The following is a 23,255-nucleotide window of genomic DNA, read 5'->3' on the forward strand; positions in this document are numbered from 1 at the left end:
AATACTGGATGAATTGAATTACATAGGCCACAGAATTATCATAAAATCAGAATAAGAAGGAATCTCAAAGGCCATTGAATCCTATCTCATTTTACAAATAAGGAAAGTGCAGAACATTAGAGGTTAAGTGACTTGCCAGGGCCATATTGAGGGGCTTTAATGGGATATAACCTTCATTGGACATTTAGTCATCTCATACTGCAAAATTCATAAGTATGCCCAATGAAATAAAAGATAAATAAATAAGAGGGAAATAATAGAATTTGCGTACCATATGTTATAGAACATGCAAAGGAGGAAAAATTCTATGATGAATTAGTTAAGATCTTACAAACTTAATAACATATACTTTGATGCTCAGTGACTTCAGGGCAAAGATAGAAATGGGCAAAACTGGTGAAAATTTTGAGGGAAAATAAATGTAGTTCAGGAGACAATAATGAAAGAGGATAAAGACAGAAATCTCCCATATATATCATGAATCTTTCTTTGAAAAAGGAGTCAGAAGCACAGAATAACATAATTAAAAAATATTATGTTGTAGCAGACAGGAAACGGATAGTTATTGATGCGTGTATCACTTCTGATTTTGTTTTCTATGGGCAGTCATCACCAATTAGTTAGGGAAAAAATAAAAGTTAAAGAACAAGAGTGATGAATAAAAATGAGGCAAAAAATGGCCGGCAATGAATACAACTCCCCCCTGACCTATTTTTTAAAAATATATTGTTGCTAAAAAATGGGAAACAGAGAAAATAATATTCATATTATGATATTATCACACAAGTTTAACTTACATATGTCAATTGCCATAATTAGAGGATCAGAAGAATAACCACACATCTTAAATCAGAAAACATTCAGATTTGGTAAGTGGAGAGAGGCAGCAACGAACAAACAATTTTGAATAAAAACTCATGCAAAATCTGGCAAATAGGGATGGAAAAGTTTATGAGCAGTATAAAACAAGAAATAAGGGAGAGAAATTTTATGTAAAGAAAGCTTGGGAAAAGACTCAACTAAGAAAAATCATTGCAACAGTTTTTATATATGAAAAATAAATTTAAAAATACAAAAGGTGGAGAAAGTTAACAAATTTGTTTGCAAATCTTTTGTGCTATCAAGGGCTATGATGCCAGCACATGCTTGCTTTACATTATGGTACATTATAACTTGACTGTTTCTTATCTTTCCAATTTTTCCATGCACTTTTTTAATCTAGTTATTCTGACCTTTTTACAGTTCTTCACACGTTCTTATCTCCTGCCTCACATGTTTTCATAGTCTACTCACTATGCCTAGAATGTTCTTCCTCTTCCTCTACACTTTTTTATTTCTGACTTTCTTCAAATCTCAGTTAAAATATCATTTTCTGCAAGAAATCTTTCTTAGTTCTCCTTAATGTTGTGAGCTTATTAAAAGTAGACTGTTTTTGCCTTTTTTCTTGTGCCTCTCAAGGACTTAGCACAGTGACTGGCACATTGTAGGCACTTAATAAATGCTTACTTATTTGGCATTCCTGAATTACTTAGAGTAGAGGTAGAAATAACATACAAGAAAATGAAGATGATAAAACATCTGGGCTAGAGTCAGTAAAAACAGAGAGAAGTACCTCCTGTGCTGGAGGCAATAACATTTTGGGGAAACTGAAGGCTCAACTCTCAAGGTATTTTTTATAGAAAAAAATAATCAAAGACATAGGAAAAAAGTTAGACCTTATTGTTACCATTCTCACCCCACCCCGCCCCACCCAAGGATGACAGCAAGAAAAATCTATATCAACTTAGATGCCTATTTTCTCATACCTTCAAAGTTGTATTAAAAACGACATATACATGTATCAAGGGTATCTTTGGTGAGAGTAATCGAAAAGATGAGCTTTTTGCAATGGATATTCTCTAGGAATCCACATGTTGGCCCTGAAATAATTGACTAAAGAAAGGGAATCAGCATTTGTATAGTACCTACTATATGCCAGGCACTGTGCTAAGAACTTTGCAAATAGATGCAGAGAATACACAATTTCTTTGTGCTTATCATTTATTACCTATAAAAAAGCATTTCATTCAGTACTGCAGGAGAGCACCTTAAAGGTCCTTCAATTCTTTGAAAGATATAACGGCAAATAACGTCACTGAGGATTCTTGACAATTAATATCAAGCAGAAAGGGAGATGTATTTTTGACAAAGGTGTTTTTCTAGACAGCCCACTTTGACAAGCGATTGCCCATGGGTGGTGAGGTCATATAGCTATTCTTATTTGCAGATGCATCAAGTCCAAGAACATTGCTGATAGGAGGTCCATCATCATGCAAGAGAGTTTTTGCTACCTATCCACCCAGGAAAAAAACATAAGTCAATGGAGACTGCCTAATGCACAGATTATGATATGCAGTTGAATGGACAGAGTAGAAAATCTATCCATAACTCTGATAGATGCTGTAATATGACAGTAACTTAGATCCAGAATTAATCAGGAGGAGATTAGATTGGACACTTTGGGAGACTTGCAAAATTCAGTTAAAAACCCCAAGATTCTTCTGGAGACAAAGAGTCATATTTTCAATAGCTATACACTTCTGGTGATGTGTTGTTGCAAATTGTGGGAGAATTGAAACTGAGAATCCCTCAAAGGGCACATGGAAATTATTTGGGAGTGTGTGTGTGTAGGGGATGAAAAGGCTGCAAATCACTATAAATAAGAAATTAGGAAGTAGAAATTGTATATAGGATGCCATAAAGAAAATATATGAAAGGAAAAGATGACCTGGCCACATGGAGAGAGTGAGAAAAAACTGGTAAGAGCTTGTATGTCTCATTGGTATCATCATCATATCAAATGAAAATGAGGAAATAGCACTGGATATTGGGTGTGTTCTCTATGATGAACTTATGGAGGGACATAAACTAGATGGTCAGGCTCAGATAGGTTACGATCTACATCTTTGGAGGAAGTGTGACCATCAATAAGGTCACAGGTTTGTTAGAATGATGGAGTATATGCCCACCCCAGCCAAACTAGATGATTTTTTATCCTGAAACTCGCTGATTCCACACCTTCCTTTAGATGTTTTATATTCCTGAAATGTCCACCCTCATAGACTTAAACTATTATATTCCTGTTATCCTTTAAAGTACAAGTGAAATGTCATCTCTTCCTTCATCTTCCTTGACAGGGGTAATGATATTCCAACCCTTATATCCAATATGATACTTTATTTTTGACATCTTTAATGTACTTGTTATATGATAATGAGTATTAGACCTGTTTGTAGATGTTTTTCTCAACTATACTATAAGCTACATGAGATACTGAATCTTGTTATAGTTAAATTTCATATCCCCTAATATCTAATGCAAAACTTTACATATTGCAGTGAGTACTTAATGATTTTTTAAGATCATTGATTCATTGGAGACAGAGGTCTTTGGACAATTTGACTTTAAAATCTCTTCCTATGAAGTTATGATTAACATACACCACAATTAGATATAGAAATTACATTTTTCTTTTCTTGACTTTTGAAGAGTTACCTGTTGAAATGGAAATCCAAGTAATAATTTTGGAGATGAATTAATTTAGTGTCTAATGCTCATTATGCATTTTCTGAAAGATTCCTAGGGAAGGACATCTCTTTGTCTCTTTCTCTTCATCCATCTACCTTCATATACATGTGTATGTGTATATGTATATTCTACATTTATCTATGTATATATGTTATGTATAGCTATTCATATGCAAACACATGTGGCGCTGTTTATTCAATTTGAAACAACACACAAAGAATATACCATAATAGGAAAGAGAGTTTGGCCACAAGACTAGAAAGAAAATTCTACTGTTTTCCCTACTTTCTTCTTGTTTTCTTAGAGCATCCATTTAAAAATATGTTTGGAGTCTTTCCAGTTTAATAACTGAAGCTCCTCAGATAATGGAAAGTAAGTTTTATGATTTTCATAAGAGCAAAATTCACATTAATCTTGTGGTGGTGTTGACATATATATCTCTTGCCAATTTTGGTGCAATGATTAGTAATTGAAATTTTCAACTAAGAAGATATTTTTAAGCATTAGATTTGCAATTAATACTGATTTCTACTAGATAAATGTGACTGTTCTTTCTAATAGAGAAGAATGTCTATTGTCATGCTCATTTCTAACTCTGGGCATTTATTTGATTTACTTGTTTTGGAAATTCTTTTAAATGACACATATAATTGTTTTCAACATGACTAACTATAATTATTAAATATTTCTCCCTTCCATGAACTCTGATAGCATTTTGCATCTCTTATAGACTTTCGAACTCCTTTTTCTCCTTAAACCTTTCTAGCTTGGTTAAGATTTTCACGGTTGGCATAGACTTTGAGAACCATACTATTATGGCTCATTTCAGCTTATTTCCATGTAGTGTGTTATGAAGAATGTAAATAAGGTAATCTGTGTGGGTCAACGAAGGCAATTTGGGAGTGAGGAAAGATAATGGGGATATTAGGTGATTATAAGGTGATTGGAGGAGGAATGAAGGTACGGTACGGGAAGGTATATAGGAGATAAAGGAAATGGGGTATGTAGGAGAGGGCAACTCAGGTTTATTCCCAGAGGCTTGAGACAGAGAATACAGGGAGGAAAGTAGGGCCAGTAAGAAATGTTTAGGTTTGGCTGGAGAGTTTCTCTTGTTAGTTTCTAAAGTCTCTTGAGGGAGGGGTCGAGAGGGCCCCTCCCTGCCAGTCAAACTGATGGCTGAAGGAAGCCTGGGGGAGGTACTTCCTGCCAAGATGGATGCCCCCAGCTCCCCTCAAGGAAATAGAAGAAAATTGATTCCTTCCCCTTGAGCCCTTGTCTTAATTTTCGACACAATGATTCACCATAGGGTTTGAATAGGTAACAAGGGGATTTATTAATACCAGAGTCAGTCAGAAGGGGAGGGGTTCAGGGTTTCTAACTGCTGCTAAGGAGAGGGGTGAGGGTGGGGGATGGGTCGCGGAGAGGTTTAGACAGAGAGAGAGCCCGGCTCTCCCAGTCAGGAAGATTTGACTGCCTTTTAAGTAAAGTCTTTATCAAATCATTAAAACTAGGGGTAACTTATTTGAGGATACTCTACTAGCCTATAGAAACTAAAACCCACAATGTTCAATCATCAAGCCCTCCCTTCCACCAAGACCCAAAGGAAAATCAGGGAAGGGGAGGGATATGGATGGAGAGATCAGGGAGAGGTCCAGAGAAATGAGATAGGTCCAAATTTCCCCAAGACAAAATAAGCACAGGCCAATGCCAAAGCGAAAACAAGCCGAAAGGCCTAAGCCAACAGGCTAAGCAAAAGCAAAAGCAAAAGCAAAAGCCTCCAGCCACAGCGAAAGCCAGAAGGCAAAAGCCCCATCAGTTGGAACTTCACCTCTATTTATAGCTTTAAGTTTTAACTGACTTTCTGAAGATTCTAAGATGTTTAATTGACTTTTTGTGACCATTAGAAATTACAGAAGCAAAAAGTTTCTGTTAGCCACCTTGCATTACAAGTGCTAGTTCAAGTTTTCCTCTTACCTTATAAAACATTTCTATAATTTTTCAACTCAAATTGATCTCTTCCCTTCCTGGACTATCATAATTCTTATTTTCTATACTATGCATTTTTAACTCTGAATCGTACTGTTTGTTTCTGAATCTTTTATACCTGTGCCCTTTGTAAAATATTTTCTTTTTGAAAACACTATTTCCTTTTACATTTCTTTTTAGTGATATCTTTTGAATTTTTTATTACATTTTTTTCTCAATATATGAGTAGGGAAAACAGTCCAATCAACTAGCTAACACATTAGCCAAGTTTTACATACAATATTTATACAATATTCCATGCTCATAGACTCCCACTATAAAGAAGGCAGGGAAGGAGATGTCTAAAGGACATTATTTTCAAGTGAATTTCAAGATGAATAAAATAATTGAGCTGAAATGGTGAACACAATGATACTAAGAAATTCTGGATTATTACATTTCTTTCTTATCTAATCTGCCCATGGTCTGATTATCTCATTACAGGGATGGATATGGCTTTGTGGTCAAGGGGAACAGAAGCTTATGAAACAATATAATATAACATTAGATCTGAAACAGAGGAGGACACTGAGATCTGGAGAAGTCAAATGACTTGCCCAGGACCACATTACTAATGAGCTATAGGACTGGTCCTAGAATCTAGATTTCATACTTCTTGATCCCATATCCATTTATTTCAGTCAATAGTCAGCCAATAAATGTTTAAAGCTATGCTACTTACACTCCAGATGGTCTCTTGCCCTCCAAGCTGGTTCTCCACAAAGAACAGAATAAATAAGGCACTGTGAAATGGACTAGCCTTTTCTGAGATCTGTCATTTTTGCTTTTTTAATTAAGCTTCTTTTTAAATGTCATTCCATTAAGACAGGTAGAATTTGAATTGTTCCTCTTGCAAACCCTTTGTTCTGCCACTTCCCGCTAGTTAAAAAGTTCTAATTAAACATGCTTTAATGAGCGATAGAAGATATCAAAGATCATGGTGTTTTGATTCCCAAGAGATAGTTCTGACTGTAATAAGAGAGAATGCTCTGGGTCTCCTACCCAGGAAAGCCAAGCAGTAGGGAAGCATGCATTGAAGTGATTACATGAAAGTATGCATTAATCTGACTTCACCAAAACATTCGGCTTCTAGAAATGTTCATATGAGACTCCCTAAACTGCACAGCCACATAGAGATATTGTCTTTAGAGACTTTTAAACCATGATTTGCAAAGTTATAGTGACATCAGCTGTGAAAACATAGGAAAGAGTTTGGCAAAAAAAAGGTTAAATCAATGCAAGTGCCAAGTTTTTATCATTCATAATAATGTGTCTTGTGAGAAACATTTGAAAGACCTGAACTGTCTAGCCTAGAAAAGCAAAGCCATTGGGGAGGGGGAACGGTGATAAGATATCTGCTGTACAATAGCCAAAGGGCTACCATCTGGAGAGACATTTGAGTTCTTCTGTGTCATTCCAGAAGGTAGAATATGGGCCAGTACCTGGAAGTTACAGGGAATAAAATTTCAGCTTTATTATGGGAGAATGAAAACTTTCTTTTCAGGAAAAAAATTTTATGACCACCTGCTATTGTTGCTGGGCAAGGTGTTCCTACTTCAGATTCAAATCAAACTCACTGACTTCTGATGTCTCTTCTGACTTTTGGAGTCTGTGATTTCAACTCTTACAACAGCCCCAAGTGAGAAAAAAAAAAGGGGAGGGATGAAGGATGACATGGAAATTAGTGGCGAAGGATATGAATGTATACAAACACACACTGTACTAATATTTTTTTTGTTTTCAGATGTATTATTTCACTTGCTGCTCAGAGCAACTCTGTAAGTAGCTGATATGATCTCCATTTTATAGATGGGAATGAAAGCAGAAAAAAAGCAAGTACTTTGTTCAAAATCAGAAATGGAACTGGAATTAAGGACCTGTGACCCTTTATTCAATGCTTTCTTTGTCTGCTCTCCAAGACTGGGTCTTCAATGCTACAGGAAGTCTTTGGAGTTACTTGCACGCATGGGATATCAGGTAGAAAATCTTGTCTGAGGGTACACAGTTGTAGAGCAAAATTTGTAATCTGGTACTATTTTGGTTTTTCAACATAAAAATAATTGGGTGAATAAATTAAATGTTCCTTTAAAAACTTTTATGAATGCTTTGCTTTTTATATTATGAACCTGATATACAAGAGGCAGCTGTTGCTCAGTGGTTAAGAGCACTGGTCCTGGAGTCAGGAAAACCTGAGTTCAAATTCAGTCTCAGATACTTTCTAACCTTGAACAAACCTTTCTAAACCTTGAACAAGTTGCTTTCTAACCTTTCTAAACCTTGAACAAGTTGCTTCACCTCTGAATGCCTAGGAGGCAGCTTGGCAAATAGAGTGCTGGCCTAGAGTCAGGAAGACCTGAGTTCAAATACTAATAGTATTTCTATGTGACCTGGGGAAAGTCACTTAACTATGCTTGACTCAGTTTCCTCATTTGTAAAATGATCTAGAGAAGGACATAACAAACCATTCCAGTATCTTTGCCAAGAAAATCCCAAATGGGGTCATGAAAAGTTGGACATGCCTGAAAAAACTGAACAACAGCAAAAGGTCTTTGAAAGACAATATCAATGCCAGTGAGAACTTCCCAACAACTATATCCAAAGAGTCAGTTGCTTCAGGATAAGCCCAAATCTAGAACATTGTACTAGAAGAGAGCTCCCACTTCTTCTTTCTTCCACTTCTGTAAAAGCCTGAGGTTATAGAAACTCCAGAAGTCAAGGAGCTTGCCCCAAAATGCAAGGATATTGAGTATTAAGAGATGACATATTTTCTTCTAGTGAAGATTAGAGGACATGGATAAAGAGTATACTGAAGCAGTTCAATTCCTTATGGGGAGATATCATGCCAGTTGGAGAGACCTGCAGTGGTAGATATATTATGTGTAAGGACACATAGCCTTAGGAGAGGACCTAATATCTAGAGCTTTCAGGAAGGAATGAGGGATGAAATGTTTTGTTACAGAAATTGAAACCAAGTCAACAACATGAAATTTCTATTCTAGAAGAGCTAATTCACCCATAAGTCAACTTGTTGGAAGTTACAGGTAGTGAAGGGGGCAGTTTCAGGGAAGGAGAGGAGACCAATGATCAATGGTCCATTAATGGATTCCTGAAGCACAATTACTTATCCAGTTTCCTTTCTTTTTCTCTTTTTTCTCCATGCGGTAGTATTTCCCTGTTCTTTTCTAGGACCTTGTCAAGAGGAAGAAAGAGAAAAGGAAACTGAGAAGGAACAGATTCTTTTACATTTGCTGACAAATACTCTATTTCCAGTGTTGCTGGTTTGCTGGTTTTGTAGCATGACCTTTCAAACTCAAATAATAAATGGAATATTGGAACAACATTGAAGAGAGTTCATCCAAGTGAGTAGCTTTGCTTCTGAAACCAGTGACCCACTTTAAAAATTGACTAGTTAAGAGAAAGTGACAGAAAGCCAAGAGTGAAGGTGTTTTGGGCCAAAAGACTAGTCCCCTGATGAATGAATCAACTATGGCTAAGGGACAAAGGAGCATATGGGCTGGTCTTAATAAAGCCTGTGCTAGAGCCCAGGCTCTGACATTTATTGTGTAGGCACTTTGGATAAGTCACACAACTTTTCTCATCTTTACGTTTTCTTATCTGTAAAATGGGAATAATAATGCTTACTCTATTCAACTCAAGGTTGTCATGAAGATCCAATGAAGCAATACGCAAAATATTTTCTAACCATAAAGTGCTAAATAAATATATCCCTCAGTATGGGGAGTGGGAGGGACATGCTATTTTTGTTATTGATGTTGGTGGCAGTTCTTGCTGCTGAGTACCAAAAAGGGAACTCTTAGGTTTTTGGATTATACTTCAAGCATACAGGTAACGACTAATTTTTTCCAGCTCCACTTGGCTGCCAAAAACTGACTTTTGACCAAAGTCCCCATCCTGTGGAATGATAGAAAAATGAAGGGAAACCAAAGAAATTTGGAAATATATCTGCTTGTAAGAAAATATTAGGAGCTGTTTGAGGCAGTGAAGATATCAAACAGTTGAAAATTCAGATTGGTTGGTTGGTTGGTTGGGTGGGTGGATGTTTGTTGTCCTTCATACTCATAGAGGACCATAATAACATCACCATGTCTGATGCACAATGTGTCTGATTGTGAATGATCAGACCAATATGAGCTTGGAAGGCTCTACCATAGGTCAAACACAAATATCCTGTGTGTACATTTGGGATGGAGATGTCTCTAAATTTGTACATCTCATTTTTTTTGAGCTACTGAAATTCTGCTCTCCTTATAGAATATAGCATCTTCTTGAATGTAGGCACATTGTACAGAACAGTCCTGTGCCAATCCCCTTCTCTCACAATCAATACTAAAGTTCTTCAGAGAGACATTGAGAGTATCCTTGTAGCATTTCTTCCTACCTCTGTATGAGGACTTGTCTTGTGTGAGTTCTCTGTTAAATAGTCTTTTAGGCAAATTGAAGCATGCCATTCTTTATTTCCTCCATGAATTTTTGTCTAGTATAAGTCTTCTTTCACATGATGAATGTGGATATATGTTACATAATATATGTACAACCTTTATGATATTGCCTCTCTTTTTGGGGAGGGAGAAAGAATGAGTGGGGGAGAGAGAATAGGAATTGCAAAATATCAGAAAACAATTAAGAAATTGTATTGACATATAATCTGGAAGAATATCTTTGTAAAATTTTTAAAATAGGACTTAAAGCAAATGTATATTTGACATCTGTAATGGGAAAAGGATAGAGATAGGATAATATTTAAGATAAGTGGAAGGCTGTCTTTAATGCACAGGCTAGGAACTTAAGGGAAAGGATTTTAGCAGGCAGAAGGCAGAGGAGGAACAGTTTAGAAGTGACAACTGCTAGAGTGGGTGACTTTCTGTAGGAGGAAGTTTGGCTCTTCCTGTCTGGAAGGGTGAAGGAAAGGTGTCTTGTTGGAGCTTGGCTACCTTAACTTGACTGTGGAGAAGGAGAAACCCCTAATCATCTTTGGAGGTACTCTGTTTGATTGGGATTATCTAGAAAAGGATCTGATTATACCTATTGTGCTTTTCCAGAAGGGTTTTATCTAAAAATCCTGCCAGATTGGCTTTGAGGTTTTACCTCAGGGCTCAGACCCCCTGGCGTGGACTTAGCCATTTGAGAGCAATCATAATGGGTTTTGGAGACAGCTTTTGAACTAAATCAGACTAATTACTGAGGGTCATAGATAGGTCGTTTAGTCAGCTTTTGGAAAATACCTAGATAGAAATAGGGAGCTGCTAAGTTAGCCCAAAGACCTGAAAGCTCCCTCTTGCAAGGGATATAGAGAGTTGTTGGGTGAATAGCTAAATCCCTTAGAGTTAGGGACCCCTAGTTCTGATCCTCAGTTTGTATCCCCTCTTATAATAAAAGAGATACTAATTTTATACATCAATTATCTCCAAGGAGTTTGCATAACTGGCCCAGTGAGAGAAAGTGATTCTGCTTCACTCTCACTAACTGGAGGTTAGAGTACCCAGAGATCACGGCTGGGTATTCAGGGGGATCCCTAACTGGAAACTACTCTATCCACTCTGGATATCTACCTCATATATAATTTTTTTTACATCCAAATAATGTGGCCAGCACAATGGAGCTAAGTTCTCTGAAGTAGACTCTGAATATTTGACAGTTTAGCATGAGAAAAGATCTTATGCTCTGGCACCTTATCTTTTTAATTAAATAATTTGTTAATTAAAATAACCAGTTAATACCTTCCCTCCCTCCTTTTCTCTATTAGAGAAAGCACCATTTGACAAAAATGTTTATGTATATATAAATTTGTATACCATTTTGATCTCTCAGTTCTTTCTCTTGAGGTATGCAAGTCATTCTTCAAACAATATTTCTGTTGCTATGTATAATGTTCTCGGTTCAGCTCATTTCACTCAATAATTTCATGTAGGCTTTTTGATATTTTTCTAAAATTAACCTTTTTATCATTTTTATGGTGCAATAATACCACATCACCTGATTTTGCCAGGTGATATTCAGAATCTTCCTAAGACAATTCAAATGAAAGTGATTGAATTTCCTGATGTGCAGCTGGTAGACTGTCCAGGTTTCACAGGCATATGACAATAAGGTCAGAAGAACAATTCTGTACACCTTTAGTTTGATGGGCAGCCTAATACCTCTCCTCTCCCACACATTCCTTCAGACTTTTCCAGACACTAAGCTAGCTCTGGAAATGAGTGCATCTACCTCCTCATCTAAGTGGACATACCTGGAAAGTATATTGCTAAAATAAGTGAACTTCTCCACAGCATTCAAAATTTCCCCATTTGCTGTAACCAGGGGTTCCACATATGGATGGTGTGGTGCTGGATGGTGGGAAACCTCTGTTCTTTGTGTTAATCATCAGGCCAAATTAGCTCAAGTGTCAGAGAATTGATCCATGCTCTATTGCATCTCAGTATTAGAGGCTGCTTTGAGTGCACCATTATGTGCAATCAGAAAGTCATGTACTAACTATACCTCCGCTTTAGTCTTGGCTTATAGCCTTTTCAAGTTAAATAATTTACTCCCCCTGTGGTAGCTGACTGATGCCATTTTCATTCTAATTCAAGGCATCCAACAACATCTCTAAAAACATCATGTTTAAAAAGAAGACTCAGGTAGAAGACAACCGAATTCTGATCAAAGGTGTTAGTAAGAAAGGGGGAGGAAAAGTGGCTAGAAGTTGGATTTCTAGATAAGGCCTTGGAGAGTCATCAACTAAGGGCAGCTACTGTTTTCAATAGATCAATTGTTCTTAACCTGTGAACTTCCCCCCCCCAATGTTTTGATAACTGCATCTAACAATAACTAACATTTATATAGCACTTATTCTGTGCCAGGCATTTCACTAAGTACTTTACAATTCTTACCTCGTTTGACCCTTATAACAACCCTGAGAGATGGGTGCAATTATTGTCACCATTTTACAGATGAGAAAACTGAGGCAAACATAAGTTAAGTAACTTGCCCAGGGTCACACAACTAGCAAGTATCTGAGGCCAGATTTGAACTCAGATTGTTCCTGACTCCAGGGCTAGTGCTTTATCCACTAATCTTTCTTAGCTGCCTCTCATTTCAACATAACTGGTCTCCTTTTATATACTTCATTTTGTACCTTTAGAAACCTTAGTCTAAGGAGTTCATAGGTTTCACCAGACTGCAAAAAGGGTCTGTGATAGACATATAAAAGGGTCAGAGACACTTCTTTAGAGCTTTGTCAATAATATACCAAGTGCAAATCCAAAGCATTCAAGGAAGGAAAGAAGCAGTAGCATTTTGAAAGAAAAGACAAGAGAAGGCCCAAGAGAAAAAAAAACCATGGAAAAGCCTAATACAGACAGAACTATGTTCCTTGAGGTCTGTACATGAGACATGTCAGAGAACTTTCTGAGACTCATCAAACCTGATGACCTCAATCTACATCTCTCAAGTTATAGAGTGACACATGATAGTGTCAAAAGGAAATCTGGCATAAGAACTGGGGGTTACACATGCTGCTTTTATCATTGCTGTTTACTAAAGGTAGGAGCTCCAAAAGAAAAAGCTGGATTTCAGATAAGTGCAGAAGGAGAGGCCAAATGATTAACAGAGAATAAAAGAGTATTTATAAAAACTTATGGCTTCAAATATCTGCATAAGTCTTTATGCAAAGAATTGGTAATAAACAGAATGAACCAGAGATTGTAACGTAAAAAGGAAATTTCAGCTTCATAGATATTGACACCACTTTTTCCAAGACTCAAAGTAGTACAAAAATATGCATATATACATAAAGAAATGCCTTATTCAAAAGGAACCATTAGATTAAAGGGATATGTGGAGTAAACTGTATGTTTTTTAACATGTTTTATTAACATTAAATTTTATTTTATTTTTTTTTATTAACATGTACGAATCCATGCACAGGAGAAGGGAACCATGATGGACAGCATTTGGTGGACATCAATAAAAAGAAAATGGAAGCACCATTGTAACAGGAATATACTAAATGCTATTTGACCAGGATGAAGATATAGACAGCATGTTTTGATAACATCAGAAATCTGGAATGGAGTGAGCCTTGATATAATAGTATTGGAGAATGTAATTATTTTGTCATTTGCTAGAGTATCCCTTTTCTATATCTCTCCATTTCTCTCTCTTTTCCTTTGTTTCTCTGCTAAAAATAGATCTTGAGATAGATTTTTTGTCTTCTCTTCAGGATATAATTTCATTCTTAAAATGGTAGCAGAAATGACAAGGGACATTTTTATTCTGTATGTGATTCTGACCAGTAAGGAGGAACTAGTCTCTGAAGTAAAAATGATAGAAACTTTGACAATGTGTGACTAATGCTCAAGTCTGTGCATAGTTTTATATGCATATGAGATTTTTGGAGAATAAATTTCAAAGTGTTCAGAGAAAGGAGAGATGGGTTTCTGTGATCTAAAATTCTACAATAGGAGTAAGCCCTTCAAAAAAGGGTTGCTCTCAAAAACAAAATTCTGGTGATTCAAAATGATTTTGACAAGGGAAAAAAGGGAGTGCTGTCTAAAGAAATAAGTGAAAAAGTACTGAGTTTTTGATCACATTGATCACATTAGATTTAATAAAGAGATGTACAAAAGAAAGAAGAAAAGGCAAATAACTGAGGATGAATACCAAAAAATTGATGTGATCTTGCAAGAATAACACCAGAAACTCTAAATCATAAAATGCTTTAAGACTGTCAATGGGGATTAAAGATGGGTGAGTTCTTTGTTACAACAAAAAGAGCTGTTTCAAGTATTTTGTGCCTCTGCATCATTTTCCTTTCTTTGATTTCTCTAGTGTATAGGCCTAGTAGTGCCTTTCTTTCAAAGGACATTCACAGTTTAGTAACTTTTTGGGCATAGTTTCAAATTGCTTTCCAGAACAGTTGGACTAATCCAACAATAGTGCATTAATGTCCCAGTTTTCTTACAGTTCCCCAAACTCTCAATAATGATAACAAGGAAAACTTTATACAAAGCTATACTAGAGAAGAAAAAGACCAACGCTTAGAAGTAGATTGTATGATAGTGGATAGGAAAATGAAGGAAGAACCCCTTAACTCTGACTAGTCTTCTGTTTTATATTGTTTTGTCTTCCTACCAAGAAAAGAAATTATCAACAGAAATAAATCTCAGATCATGGAAACAACAAGCATCAAAGAACCAGCATTTGTGATGATAGAAATCAGTCACTGTGATCATTGAAATATCATGGAGAAATGGTAGAGATATTGAATTCCTGGGGCCATATAAATAAAATCTTGATTCTCACAAAAAGAGAGATGCTATTAAGGTATAAATGACAAGATTTGACTCTATGATGAGAATTATCAAAATTTACAAAAGGATTTTCTTTTCCATTACTGTGATTATCATATAAATTAATATTTCTGTTCCTCTTACTATGCCTTAGTTCATAAAAATAATTTTTCTGAATCCTTAATATTCATTATTTCATATTAGCTAATAATATTCTAGTGAATTAATGTTTACAATTTGTCCAACCCCTCCCTATTTTATGGGCAATCATTCGGTTCTGGTTCTTTTGCCTTTGGTTCTTTTGGGTATTTATATCACTAGGTCAAAGGTACATATAGATGAATGGCTTTTTAAGTATAATTCCAAATTATTTTCAAGAATAGTTAGACTTGTTCACACTGACCAACAGTATTTTAGTGTTCCTGTCCACCCAGGGCCACTCCAATAATTGCCATTTTCCCCTTTTGTCATCTTGGCCAATCTGACAATTGTGAGGTACAATGTTAGCTGTTTTAATGTAGGTTTTCATTATTATTAGTGAATTGGAACCATTTTCATATGATTATTGATAGTTTTTAATTATCCATTTGAAAACAGCTTATTCATATCCTTTAATATTTACCTACTGGTTGGCATTACTTGTTTATTTATATTGAAGAGTTTTTTTTGTATCTCTTAAAAAAATTTGTATCTCTTAAATTAAATTCCTTTATCAAAGGAATTTCCTATGAAGATTTTTCCCAGTTGGTTGTTTAACTTCTAATTTTAACCAAATTTATTTTGCTTGTACAAATCTTTTCAAGTTTGATGTAATAATCTTTTCTATATGGCATATAGAAAATTCTCTCTATTTTTTTATATAAGGTTTCTCCTCATAATCATTGTAGTGAGTGTTTATCTCCTGCCTTTCTCCTTTATTTATGATTGGACTTTCATATTTAGATCATGTATCCTTTTGGAGCTATAGGTATCCTTTTCAAAATATAGCTTGAAGAGTTTTACTTTGATTCTAGGCAAAATCATGAAATGACTTATTAAAGAAATGGTTTCTACACTAGAAAGTATAGGAATAGAAGGGCCTTGCCAAAAAGTAATAAACAGTATATATCTAAAACCATCAACAAGCATCATATGCAATGGGGATAAATTAGAAGCCTTCCCAATAAGATCAGGCGTGAAACAAGGATGCCCATTATCACCTCTATTATTTAACATTGTACTAGAAACATTAGCAATTGCAATTAGAGAAGAAAAAAAATTGAAAGTATTAAAATAGGCAGTGAGGAGACTAAGCTATCACTCTTTGCAGATATGATGGTCTACTTAAAAAATCCTAGAGAATCAACTAAAATGCTAGTAGAAATAATCAACAACTTTAGTAAAGTTGAAGGATACAAAATAAATGCACATAAAGCATCAGCATTTCTATATATTTCCAACACATTAGAGCAGCAAGAGTTAGAAAGAGAAACACCATTTAAAATCACTCTAGACCAGTGATGGGCAAACTATGGTCCATGGGCCATATGTAGCCCCCTGAAATGTTTATATCCAGCACAGCAACATTATTCCTAATCTGATAAATACAATGAGTAGTGTTGTGAGGAAGATCATTTAGTATTAGTTACATATAGTTTATATGGACCTAGCAGGAAGGGCTGGAGGATTCCAAGATGGAATAAAGGAGCAGGAAGCAGGGCTTGTACTCTGAGAGAGACTCCATTAGTGGTTGGCACAAACTGTTGCTAGCCTTGGGAGATCTCAGAGTTAAGGACACCCTGCATCCAGATTCCCTGGGATCCTGACTGGTGGTGGCTTTCAGCAAGTGGACAAGACCTGCAGAGCTGCGCCAAGTGGAGGAGCAGTTTGGGATCTGGTGGACAGCATCTCAAGCACACCCTCTCTACTTGGGTACCTTGGACCACCTTGGCTTTTGGCATCCTGAGATCATCTGTGGATAACCGTGAGAAACCATCAAAGCTACCCACAGGCCCTTTAGCTGTGCTGGTCAAGCCTGGCTGGAACCAGGTTTGAAGCAGCCTCCCAGTGACTCCAGTACTGCTCCTTTGGGCTCTGCCTAGCTAGGTCAACTAGAATTAGAGTAGACAAGTCCTCCCCTTGCCCGGTGATTTGCTCTTTAGGGTTTTAAGTGTAGAATCCCCTATCCCACCTTTATTAGTAAATCATAATTAAAACTGTTAAAAACCTTTACCTTGCCTGCTGGTTCCAAAGACCCTAGCCTAGGGTGAGCAGAGTGACAGTTGGGGCTAACTGCCATTCTTGATTCTTGGTCTCCCTATCCTGGCTGGTTCTGTCTCTCCTTCAACCCAGTGTGTGTACCCACAAACCATTTAGGTTATATTTTAACATTCCTGGTGCCCCATCTTTTACAGTAGGATACAATACAATGAAACTTTGAAAGAGTTGCCTTAGAAACAGACTGACAGATGAACATTTCCTTTCATTTGGCCCCCCCTTTAAAAAGTTTGCCCATCACTGCCCTAGACAATTAAAAAAATACTTAGGAATCCACCTACCAAAACAAACACAGGAATTAAATGAACACAACTACAAAACACTTTCCAAACAATTAAAACTAGATCTAAAGAATTGGAAAAACATTGGTCAGGACAAGCTAACATAATAAAAAGGACCATTCTACCCTAATTAATTTACTTATTTAGTGCCATTCCTATCAAACTACCAAAAATTTTTTTTACTGAATTAGAAAAAAACTATAACAAAGTTCATTTGGAAATACAAAAGATCAAGAATATCAAGGGAAATAATGAAAAAAAAATGTGAAGGAAGGTGGCTTAGCAGTACCAGATCTTAAACTGTACTATAAAGTGGTGGTCATCAAAACAATATGGTACTGGTTAAGAGACAGAAGGGAGGATCAGTGGAATAGACTTGAGGTAAGTGACATCAGCAAGACAGTCTACAATAAACCCAAAGAGCCCAACTTTTGAAACAAAAATCCACTATTTGACAAAAACTGCTGGGAAAATTGGAAAACAATATGGGAGAGATTAGGTTTAGATCAACATCTCACAACCTACACCAAGATAAATTCCGAATGGGTGAATGACTTGAATATAAAGAAGGAAACTATAAGTAAGTTAGGTGAACACAGAATAGTATACTTGTCAGATCTTTGGGAAAGGAAAGAATTTAAAACCAAGCAAGGGTTAGAAAAAATTACAAAATGTAAAATAAATAATTTCAATTACATTAAATTAAAAAGTTTTTGTACAAACAAAAACAATACAACCAAAATCAGAAGGGAAACAACAAACTGGGAAAAAATCTTTATAACAAAAAACTTTGACAAAGGTCTAATTACTCAAATATACAAGGAGCTAAATCAATTATACAAAAAAATCAAGCCATTCCCTAATCAATAAATGGGCAAGGGGCATGAATAGGCAATTTTCACATAAGGAAATCAAAACTATCAATAAGCACATGAGAAAGTGTTCTAAATCTCTAATAATTAGAGAAATGCAAATCAAAACAACTCTGAGGTATCACCTCACATCTAGCAGATTGGCTAAAATGATAGCAGGGGAGAGTAATGAATTTTGGAGGGGATGTGGCAAAATTGGGACATTAATGCATTGCTGGTGGAGTTGTGAACTGATCCAACCATTCTGGATGACAATTTGGAATTATGCCCAAAGAGCGCTAAAAGAATGCCAGCCCTTTGATCCAGCCATACCATTGCTGGGTTTGTACCCCAAAGAGATCATAGATAAACAGACTTGTACAAAAATATTTATAGCTGCGCTCTTTTTGGTGGCAAAAAATTGGAAAACGAGGGTCTGCCCTTCAATTGGGGAATGGCTGAACAAATTGTGGTATATGTTGGTGATGGAATACTATTGTGTTCAAAGGAATAAAGAACTGGAGGAATTCCATGTGAACTGGAAAGACCTCCAGGAATTGATGCAGAGTGAAAGGAGCAGAACCAGGAGAACATTATACACAGAGACTGATACACTGTGGTAAAATAGAATGTAATGGACTTCTGTACTGGCAGCAATGCAATGACCCAGGACAATTCTGAGGGATTTATGGAAAAGAATGCTACCCATATTCAGAACAAGAACTACAGGAGAGGAAACACAGAAGAAAAACTATTGCTTGAACACTTGGGTTGATGCGGACATGATTGGGGATGTAGACTCAAAAAGACCACACCAATTCAATTATCAATAATATGGAAATAAGTCTTGATAGATGACACATGAAGAAACCAGTGGAAATGTATGTTGGCTACAGGAGGAGTGGTTTCAAAGGGGGAGAGTAAGAACATGAATCATGTAACCATGGAAAAATTTTTCTAAAAAATATTTTTAAAAAATGGTTTCTAAATATTTAGAGGAAAAGGTATAATTACTAATAGGAAGTATATGTTTATCAAGGACAAGTCACTCTAGACTAACTTGAATCTCTTCCCCTCCTTTTTTTACATGGTGCTTAGACTGATATATCCGACTAATACTATAAACATCACATTCCTAGTTTTTGGTAAAGCATTAAAAAAAGTCTCTCATAATATCCTTGTGGACAAGATGGAGAACTGTGAATATGATGAAAGTGTAAGTCATTTATGAGCTGATTGAATGATGGAACTCCAAAAGTAATACAGTCACCTTGGAGGTAGCTCTCCATTGCAATGGTCCAAGGATTTCTCCTTAGCCTCTAGCCTGTTTTTCATTTTTATCAATCACTTAGATAAAGGTATATTACACAAACCTGGGAGGAATTTCTCAACTTGCACAAAATATATATTGGGTAGTACACATTGGGTAATCAGGATTGAAAAAATTCTTTTTGGTAGGCTAAAACATTGGGGCTGAAATTCAAATTTTTATAGATATGGATTTGATTTTTTACACTTTGCCATCTGAATAAATAAATACAAGATTGTATGAGCAGCTTATATGAAAAAGACCTGGGGCTCTGGATGGGCTGCAAGCTAAGTATTAATCAACAGTGAAAAGAAGCTCTTAAATACTAAAGCAATCTTGGGCTTTATTGAGGATAGTATTCAGGGCAGGGGATATGATAGTTCTGATGTCTTCTGCCTTGTAGATGGAGTTTTATGTTCCACTCCTGTCACACATTTTAGGAAAGACATTAATAAATTGGAGTGGGTACAGAAGAGAGTCCCATAGCTATTGAGAGGATTAGAAAACAAATTATGAGGATCATTTGATGGAACTAGGGAAGTAGAGGCTTTCTGGGGACATAATACCAGTAGTCAAATATTATGAGGGTTATCATTTCAAAGAAGGATTAGACTGGTTAAGGTTGGCCTCAGGGGGCAGAATTCTAAACAATGGGTTGAATTGGTAGAGAGACAGATTTCAGTTTGCTATAAGGGACAACTCTCTACCATCAGAACTGTCCAAATGGAATGGATTGTCAGGAGATAACATGTTTCTTATATCTTAACTTCAAGTTGAGTCTAGATGTAGGGAGGCAGTGCATTGTAATGGAAAGAGTGCTGATTAGAGGAATTACTCCTGAGTTCAAATCCCAGCTCTGCTCCTTACTGTGTGACCTTGGACAAGTCACTTAACCTGTGCCTCAGTTTCCTCAACCATAAAATGAGGATAATAAGAGCAAATACTACCTTGGGTTGTTGTGAGATGATACTTATAAAGTGTGTAACATAGGGTCTGGCACAAAGCAGGCACTATTTAAGTGTCGATTACTATTATCAGTTCATACAATTCTCTAGAAACATCTCATCATAGCTTATAGAAGCATTATTTTCCATTACATTCCCACTATCACGATGTATCCAACATTATTCAATTGTCTAAAAGGCTATCTAAGGCAATATCTTATTCTCTCCCTTTCCTCTATTATTTTCTGTTGAATCTGATGTATTTTCACATGAAACCATTTGTATGTTTCTGCTCAAAACTTCTTCCTCTTATGATTTCTTGAAATGTAATGTTCAGGGTTTTTAATTATAGTTTTCAAGGAATCCACTGATTGTTATTTTTTTAATATGTTTTCCATGTCAGTTGTTTTTGACACAATATTCTTATTTTCTTCACTGTTTTCAATCTTTTAGTTCTGTTCCAACATTTCTTGCTTTCTCATGGAGTTACTCATTTTTCTTTGGTTTATTCTAGTTTTCAAGAATTCCATATATTAAATAAAGTTTACCACTTTTTCTTCTAACTACTTATTCTCCTAAATTTTTTCTTCTGGAAATTTTATTGTTATTTTTAAAATCTCTTGCTTCCATCCCTTTTAATTAGGTATCTGCAACATCCATATGTAAAATATATTTTGATTTTTCTTTGAGTCTCTGTTTACATTTGTTTTAGAGTTAGATTTGCCATAATTTTTGGAATTGATAGTGTTTTCTTTAATTTACTCGTCTAGCATTAGTTCCTGAATTGAGGTTTCATGTTAGTTAAGATCCTCCCCCTGATATGCTCTTGAATGGAGTGATCATCCCTGTCTCATCTTGCCCAGAGTCCCCTGAGTTTTCATACTGACTTCTTCCTCTTAAGCAGTAGTCCTCATCCTCCCTGGATCTTTCAGGTTGAGAGTAAATTCAAAGACTGAGCATGGGCTGTTCTGGTCTAAGCATCTTAACACTCTACTGGCCATTGGTCTATTCCCAATGCTGCCCATTAGGACTTCCAAGTTTGTAATCTTGAGCCTTATTATCCACCTTGGAATTTTCTAATCACCCCTTGACTTCCACAAGAGAACTTTTCACTCTTGCTGCCTTAGGGCAAAAGGCTTTGCAGACTATATATGTCCTGTCTTTAGTCACCCTGGGATTGGCTTTGCTGGAAAGATCTCTTTTTCTATTGCCATAGACTTTTGGTTTGATTCATATACAATTCTGGTGTTAAGGTTAAAAATTATAAAGACTGATATAATAAGAGAAATTAGTAGTTTAATTAAAGCCATGGCCATGTTGGAAAAATATATATAAGACCGCGCCTATCTTTTATATTTATCGACGGAGCCCATTCTCTCTCCCACTCGCCAGCCAGCTCCTCAGGAAGACCAAGGGTTTTCTTTAGGCCCTCCTCTCATTTAAACTGTCCTATGCGTCGGGACGTAGATGTCCCCACGCCCAAAGAACTGGAAACTGGAAACCCATTGGAATCACTGGAAATGTAGTCTGATAGTCCCCATATGTCCATAGGGAAATCTGCTAGACACTTCCAAATAGCACTTCCCTGAATTCAAAACAAACACTGAGATGGAAGAAATCATTTACTATGGCTTACCATTTGATTTTTTGAGCATTATTTGGGTGTGAACAATAAAGTTTTATAAGAAAAGGTAAGTGGGAGATGAACAGTCTATCACTTGCTAAGGCAGGAAGTTTCCAAAGATGACTCCAAAGTCAAATGGATATTTGGCCAAAATAGATAACAGAGTGAGAACCCAGCATAGCACTGTGAAAATGCAGGCGTTGCTTGCTAAGTTGAAATATGTTCTTAGTAAGTCTAATCACAATTAGAAAGCATGTTCAGGTCAGATGCATTCTATTAATGAAGGAAACATTTAGATTCTTGATATTAGCTGAGAGTCAGAAAAAAAGATCTTTACTTAATGGTCAAATTCTATATTCTACTATTTTCTTTCATTTAATAGTTCAGACTTACTGTTGGCTGTTCAGCTTTTACCAGGCATTAGGAAGGACCTTTTAATTGCTACTCCATTACTAAGATTGTCTATTATATTATAATTGATCACATTCTGAGGGGCAGGTTCTTTGAATCCTTACTTCCTTGAGGCCTTGGCTGTCAACTCTGCTCTTAGATCATACAATCTTTTCTTATACAATAGGACATGATGCTCATTATATTAAAATATTTGATTGAGGCTATAACAAGAATCATTGGATGAAAACATGGGAAGAGACCTTAGATGCCATCTCTCTCAATCTTCCAGAGGGGCTCAAGGACTTTCCCAAAGTTACAAGGTAGGAATTCACTTTATCAAGATTCAGAGTTAGACCTCTGCCTCCAAAGCCAAAGTTCTTTACACTGGACTGGCTTTTTTATCATGACCATTCTAACGATTGTGTCAGTATCGAAAAATCACACACAGCCCCTAATCCTGGGACAGATTCAGTGGAGGGGGTGAAGGATGGGAAGCAGTGTAGCAATATGTTTAGAGAACAATATGACTATGAGTATAATCACACTGGGAGAAATGGTGCCTGGTGTGTCCCTAGGATCTTTGGTCCTCACTTATTGGGCGAGGGGTGCCTCAGTATCACCAAGAAGACCAAGAGCTATAGGAGAACAATTATTGCTGCAAGGAGGAAGGATTCCTATTCCTTATCTCCCTGTGTCAACAGCTTGGAGCAAA

This window comes from Gracilinanus agilis, chromosome 1 (assembly GCF_016433145.1).
Source record: "Gracilinanus agilis isolate LMUSP501 chromosome 1, AgileGrace, whole genome shotgun sequence".
Taxonomy (NCBI): Eukaryota; Metazoa; Chordata; class Mammalia; order Didelphimorphia; family Didelphidae; genus Gracilinanus; species Gracilinanus agilis.